The 7,776-nt window shown below is 38.0% G+C and overlaps 1 protein-coding gene across 2 annotated transcripts in view; it reads left to right on the top strand.

The window, feature by feature from the left end:
- The first annotated feature begins 4,757 nt into the window (after positions 1-4,757).
- Positions 4,758-7,776, top strand: part of LOC126402456 (pancreatic secretory granule membrane major glycoprotein GP2-like) — a 26,604-nt gene continuing 23,585 nt past the window's right edge. Inside the window, exon 1 of one of the 2 annotated variants that reach the window (XM_050064464.1) lies at positions 4,758-4,839. The gene's annotated coding sequence lies outside the window, so the exon portion shown is untranslated. Of the gene's footprint in view, positions 4,840-6,919; positions 7,064-7,776 lie in introns of those variants that run through there. The other variant, XM_050064466.1, reaches the window with a different exon arrangement.

Genomic DNA, 7,776 nt, shown 5'->3' with positions numbered 1-7,776 from the left:
TCTGACGGTGGCCACTGACGTCACTTCCCGGTTGAGACGGCATTTTTTACGTCAGGCCGTTTGGTGGATCTTTATTTTCATTTATTTCACCGACAATCACACAGAAGGCCGTCTCTGAAAGTTTAATACAGAAAAGATAACAAATAAGACGTGATGATAAAAATATTCCTTTGGTAAGTCATGATTATGAGATTATGAAATAAAAAGTCATAATTGTCACAAAGGAGGTCACAATCTTGAAATGGTGGCATAAAAAGTTATGACGGAGCCTAACATATGAGATGAAACAGTCATAATTAAAATATGAGATAAGACAAAATTAATAAACTTGACATTATGAAATAATATGTGAGACAAAATTGCAAAATAAAATTCTAAATTATGAGATTAAAAAGTCGAATTCATCACATGAGATATAAGATGAAAAGTAATAAGTCACAATCATGAGATAAGTCAAAATTATGATTTAGGTCAGAAATAAAAGATAAAACATCAATTAAAAGGCGAAATTCTAAGATTGAAAAGTCATTATTGAAAAATATGAGATAAAAAGGTGAAATTAATAAAGTCGAAATTATGAGATCAAATTATGAGATAAAGTTGAGATTAAAAAGTCAAAATTATGAAACAAAAAGTCAAAATGATGAGATAAAATGTCGTCTTTATAATCTAATAATATTAGATACAAGCAAAATGATGAACTAAAAAGACAATTGTGAAATAAAACCTAGAAATTATGAGGTGGAAACTCATAGTTATGAGATTAAAGGTCATAATTATGAGATAATAGTCTAAATTAATAAAGTTGAAGTGATCAGTATCACTGAATAAAGTTGGAGCGACTTTTTCAGTCACTTTATAAACTGGTGGCTTTTTGTTTAAAACATAAAAGTTCCTAAGAAAATTTCTTGAAAGGTCGAGTTTCACACTGAGCTGATAAAATGCAGCAGAAAGAAAAAACTCAGAGCTTCTTAATAAAATGAATTCATGAAAGTTAAAATGTCCAGTTTGTCTTGACTGAATTTTCATATCTTTATTTGTCATCACGCCCAGTTACAGTCACTGAGATGTTGTGTTCAGGCTCCCTCCAACAAAAGCTCTGAAGATGTATCTGACAACATCAGTGTAATAAACATATTAATAAAACAACAGCTGACATACGTTGATCTTTTTCCAGAGGAAATAAACTCTCTGTGGGACTGTTCATCATTTTCATGTGATGACACGTGTGCAGGTGACAGGTAGGACAGGTGTGACAGCGCTGTAGTTCTAGCTGCTGTTAAACCGTGTTGGTGAAAAGTGGTTTTAATTTTCCATTCTCAGCATCACTGATCAGAGTGGTCAGAATATTAGAAACACAGCTCAGAGCTCAGACCCTGCCAGGGGACTGTCAGTAACAGGATTCTGACCCTGAGGGAGCGCTGCCTCCTGTTGGGGGTGAAAGGTGAGCTGTGTTTCTGATGAGCTGATTGGACAGCTGGCTCTGATGTAAACTGCAGGTGGAGGTGGGTGGAGCCAGTCACTCAGTGTGATGACAGACAGCAGCAGAGAGGAGAACAGGTTTGAAAGCCCCTGATAGCTTCAATGGATAAGGGACTGTTTGTCATTCATGAGGCGGGAGAGGGTCGCTGCAAAGAGGAGGAGGCATGATGTCACATCATTTCTGTCAAGCACAAGATCAGGACTTGTGTGTGTTTGGGGGTTTTTTGGCTTAGTGGAGGAGCAGACACATTTTATTGGTTGTACTTTGTATTTTTTTTTTTAAAGCCCACAGGTTTGGAAGACATGTTTTCTTTCAACATTTTTAGTGATTTTTTTTTTTTTTGTCATGAAAAATGTTGACAAATTCTAAAGAAAATATTTTTCTTTTTAAAAAAAACTGCTAATTTTTTATTCATTTAAAATTTAGTGATTTTTGAATGATTTTTTTAGTGATTTTTAAGGAAAACATATTTTGTTATGTTTTGGTTTTGCCAAATTGTTTTTTCTTGAAAAAATTTTTGTGTTTTTTTTGTTTTTTAATATTTTGTTGATTATTAAAAAAATATGTATGCATGTGTTCTTTCAAAATCTTTGGCTTTTCTTTATATAAATTTTTTGTTAATGTTTAAAGAAAACATGTTTGGAGGGCATGTTTTTGCAAAATGGTATTTTTTTAATATAATTTTGGCAAATTTTGCTTTCTTTGAACATTTTTGGCTTTTTTTTCCTTTGAAATTTTCTGGTGATTTTTAAGAGAACATTTATGGTGGGCATATGTTCTTTAATTTTTTTTTAAAACTTTTTATTCTTAAAACATTTGTGTGGCATGTTTCCTTTAAGAAAAATCCACCAGTCACTGAGGGAGACTCAAGAATAAATATTTGTAGCTTCGGGGAGGGTAAAACACAAAGTCACACTTCAGCCACCCCCCTCCTCTGATAAGTAAAGAACAGTCCCTAACCTTCATGTGATCAGAGAAAAGAGATCAAAGCAGACACACTATCAAGATAGGATCCACAATTCAAAGTGTAAAATCAACACTCGTAAACAAAACAAAAAACAAACAAACAAAAGGCAGATAAAACAGGATCACAGGGACAAAACAGACACATTCAGAGAAGCAGCAGCATTCATTAATAAACTATCTCTCAGCAGAAGTTTAAACTGTCCTGAAGCTTCTGTTTTCACATAAAGGATCTCCACGGTAACAAGTACGCTGTCCCATATTTCTGAGTCTTAAAAGTGAAGATAAATAAAATGTTGGCTAATAAAACTCATTAAACTGGATCTCAGGTATTGACTCAACAACATTCAGTTGTTCAGATATTTTTTCCAACTGAGTGTCAAACCAGCGAGACGAGCTCAGAGAACTCAGACACAAATCTGTGGTGTGATGTAATCAGTAAAAACAGTTTGTTCCTGCAGAAGCTCGTCACAAGTAAGACGTCGATTAAGAAAATATGTTTCCATGACCTTTAAAGTTTAACAGCTCATGAGATGATTGGCTCAGAAACTTTGTGGTGGCAAACTCTGATTGGTTGGAGTGAGAGTATACATGCAAATAACAGAGTGAAGCTCTGACAGAGCGACCCTGCACTGATCTGGGATCAGCTGTTCCTGTTAGAATCAGAGAAACAAAATGAGATTGGAACAGACATGGAGCTGTCTGTCGTGGTCATAGTTTAACAGAAAATTGTGATTGTTGTTGTTATGATGACATCATACGGCTGCGGGGCCATGACGTGTCACACTCACTAGTTTAAGAACTCTGACTGTCCACACTGAGCAGACGTTGATGTTCATCGTGCAGCCTGGGCCTATAACCGTGCGTCACACAACGCCACTGCTCATTTGGTCGTTACTGTAAAACCTCACCTCAGTTAATTCACAATCCATCGCAAGTGGGTTTGTACAGAAGATCAACACAAACTCATCCCAACTCTTAAAATACCACCGTTTTGTTTAAATATGACATGCAAGGTACCCTCCTGTGTTCGTTTGGACGTTCAGGGACGGCGTGTCAATTTATGTTACTTACATGCATCGTGTCTTTTCAAAATACACTTGTACAAATGTACAGTTTCTGCTCATTAGATGCATACAGTGGTTTTCAAAATAAACTTGTGAACATGTGAGAACATGTCGGAGCACCTGGAGGAAACCCACGCTGAGACGGGGAGAACATGTCAGAGCACCTGGAGGAAACCCACGCTGACACGGGGAGAACATGTCAGAGCACCTGGAGGAAAGCCACGCTGAGACAGGGAGAACATGTCAGAGCACCTGGAGGAAACCCACGCTGACACAGGGAGAACATGTCGGAGCACCTGGAGGAAACCCACGCTGAGACGGGGAGAACATGTCAGAGCACCTGGAGGAAACCCACGCTGACACAGGGAGAACATGTCGGAGCACCTGGAGGAAACCCACGCTGACACAGGGAGAACATGCAAACTCCGCACAGGGTTTGGACCAGGACCCACCGTGCGTCCTGCTGCAACAGATGCCTCTGAGTGTCAGAACCTGATGCCGACATCCACTGACAGAGCAGCAGTATTTGAAGAGTTGGTAGTGAGAACAGTTTGGGAAGTTAGCCACCATGTGTAGGAAGAACTGGGGCACATTTAGTCTCAAAACGCTGTGTACCGTTTTGATATTAATTTGGTTTCCAAGTTGAACGACACGTTTGCTCGAAACAATGTGCACCAGGCCATTACCTATGTTTTTTGTTTGATCTTTATGTAACATTTTTGTTTTTATTTCACACTATCCCATGCCAGTAAAGCCCCTGTTGATTAAACTGTCCTAAACCCCGCCGTATTAAAAGGCAGTGCGCCTGTGTAACACAGCAGGGTGACCAACGCACCGCTGATTCTGTTTAAACATTTTACGTCTGTTTTCTTTAAAAATCTCCAAAAGGCTTTTTTCAATTCCAGGATTTCATGTTCAACTTTTAACATCAATGCTTCACTCCAAAAATATAATTTTATTTCGCTCATAATGCTCCTGACTCTTTCAGCTGTGACCACAGTACTTTGCTCTGTACGACTTTTAACTGCAGTAAAATATCTGAGTCCTTCTCCCAGCAGACGTTGATCTGCTGTGATGAAATGATGCGTTCACACGAACCCTGGTGTCATTACTGACTTCTTTTATTTAACTGTCAGTAAATCACAGAGACTGAACCAGTTTGTGGAGACAGAAACAAAACATGACAGGAATCTGTGGGAACATTGTGTGTTTGTGTGTTGGGGTGGAGGCGACATACATTAGACATACATTAGAGAACAACACAGAGACACAGAGAGACAGAGGTGTCTCGTCCACACTGAGGTTCAGTCCAAAAACGTCCAGAAGGTAAGACCACACTCCGTCTGTCTCTGTCTCTGTAAACAGCAGGAACTACTTGGATCCTTTACTGATACCACACTGTAAAATACTCACTGCATTAAATATGTTCGTAAAGTTAATCAGTAAAATTCATTTAAATTATTAAAAGTGACTGTTGTGGTATCTGACCTCATCAGATGATTGTGACTCAGCGCAGGATGTTTCTGTTTGAGCTGGAGCTCATTCTTATCTATTAACTAATGATTATTTTTGTTATGGATTCTTCTGAGTTATGATGGGCTCAGTGCCAGGCTTTGCATCGAAACAGCTGCCGTATGTTTTATAGTATCGTCACATGATCAATTTCAGACACACACCCAATCATCACTGCAAATCTGTATCTGACAACAATACCAAATAAAATAAGAAATGATTAATTGAAATGACTTTTTGAAATAGTTTATTTATAGTTTCTGTATAAAGAAGAAAGAAACACTGACAGAGATGTGTTTGACTTGTGGAGGGCAGATACAGCATCTGCAGTTTAACGTGAGTTCTTCTTTGAACACCACAAATTTCTGAGGTGGCGAGTTGAGTCACTCACAAGGGCCCGTTCTCTGCTCCACTCAGACTCAGTGTGAGGGTTTTTGTTTTTTAAATATTTTGTCTTTATATTTTAGTTTATTTTTCCTTCTCTTTCCAACCAAACATCTTTTTTTAAAACCCTGATGACATTTTCTCAGGGAAATACCTGACGACCTGACAGTGTACGTTGGGGCTCCAGCTGCATTTAGCGCGAGAGCGGACTAAACCATTTTACACCTTGAAGGGGTGAGACGGGCCTCAGGGAGCGTCCACAATTTTATTTACACAAGGTCTTTCAACTGATTTATTCAGCTGATTTAATTTAGTTTTTGGCCCGTTTTACTTACAAATAAAAAAATTGCAAACAAAACCAGCCTTTTTCGACTTAAAATCTTTCTCCAATTTCAGGAATTAGTCAGAGTCACTTTCTTCACATATTATCTTCAAAGTGTACTGTTGTAAATAAACATTTTTGGAAATATTACAATAATCTGGAAAATTACAACATGTCTTTCTCCTAAAATAATTAAACTTTCAAACCATTGCAATTTTTTGTCTTGAAACACTATGACTGAAATATTTTAAGTATTATTTCAAAATACTTCAACTTTAAATTTAAAATGTAAAAACTTTTTTAGAAAAATATTCTAGCTCAGTTATATACTTGTAAAATACGTTTGTTTGTAAATAATTCAACTTTTTCAGTATTACATATTGTTCTGACTTTTTCTGTAAATGTTTAAACTGCTTCTCATCAGACTTTGTTAAAAACATTTTAAGTTACATAAAATTTGATGAACAGATTTTGTTGTTAAATTTAAACGTAGAATAAACAAAGCTGCAGGAATGAATCTTCACATGTTTAACGTTTGTTTCCTCAGAGCTCTGACTCGTGTTGATCAGTAACTTTATTTTTAATATCACTGACATATTATAATTGCTCAACATAAATATGTGTCGACAACATTAATTCATCTTTTAAAACAGAATCATCTCAGGAGTGAAAACAAAGCAGAACCTAGAACCCTCTCACAGGTTCTCCGGGTCCACGTGGAGCTGCAGGTCACAGGCTGTTCAAAAGATCCACGTGGTGTTTCGTTGGAGCTGCAGAGACGCTGATGGCTGAACGTCTCAGAGATGCTTGTCAGACTCGTTCTTGTCTTGTTTTTCAGGCTCTTTAGTTTGAGGGCTCCCGGCAGATCTCAGAGCTGTCAGCTGATCTCAGAGCTGTCAGCTGAACAACAGGTGACATTTACAGATGAAGCGTCTGCAGGTGTTTCACACCCGACAGTCAGAGACCCGTTAGACCTGTTTGTCTGCAGCATTAACAGGGTTTAAAAAGATGTGAGTTTAGTTTGATCTGCTATTGATGCAGATACCTTCATGAAGACACGTTCAGGCCCCACTGACACTCGTCATTTAAAATAAAATCCACATGATGAAGAGTTTTTCATTCACACGCAGACACACATCTGTGTCTCTGTTGGTCAGATCAGAAATCTGATTCTAAGACAGGTCCTTCCAAGTCGAGTCCTACAGAGACTATATAGGCAAGACTCCTTCCTACCATTCCTCAAACACACGCTGTAACAGATTGGCGAGTACCTAGGTGTTCGTCATTGAAGAAGCCCCGCCTCCAATTAAGGCAAATTGTGCACAAAGAATTGTGGGTACTGCATGTAAACATGTGCTTAAGTTACTTCTGTAACTGTGTATCTGAGCAACCTGTTTTATCTTTACACTGAATGTACCGATAACATGATGTTAGCCTGACCTTAGCATGATGTTAGTATGACTTAAGCATGATGTTAGCCTGACCTTAGCATGATGTTAGCCTGACATTAGCATGATGTTAGCCTGACCTTAGCATGATGTTAGCCTGACTTTAGCATGATATTAGTATGACTTAAGCATGATGTTAGCCTGACTTAAGCATGATATTAGCCTGACCTTAGCATGATGTTAGTATGACTTTAGCATGATGTTAGCCTGACCTTAGCATGATGTTAGCCTGACTTAAGCATGATGTTAGCCTGACCTTAGCATGATGTTAGCCTGACCTTAGCATGTTAGCCTGACTTTAGCATGATGTTAGCCTGATCTTAGCGTGATATTAGCCTGACCTTAGCATGATGTTAGCCTGACCTTAGCATGATGTTAGTATGACTTAAGCATGATGTTAGCCTGACCTTAGCATGATGTTGTATGACCAGAGAGAGAAACTTTTACCAAAACTACAGGATTTTAAACCAACACAATCTGTAAAAAATCTGGGTGTGATTTTTGACTCTGAGCTCTGTTTTATTCCACATATTAAAAACATAACAAAGGCAGGTTTCTACCACCTTAAGAATATAGCCAGAGTCCGCCCGTTTCTCT

The sequence above is a fragment of the Epinephelus moara genome, chromosome 16 (assembly GCF_006386435.1).
Source record: "Epinephelus moara isolate mb chromosome 16, YSFRI_EMoa_1.0, whole genome shotgun sequence".
Taxonomy (NCBI): Eukaryota; Metazoa; Chordata; class Actinopteri; order Perciformes; family Serranidae; genus Epinephelus; species Epinephelus moara.
Note: the sequence above shows the minus strand (reverse complement) of the source record. Positions and strands in the feature narration are given on the sequence as shown.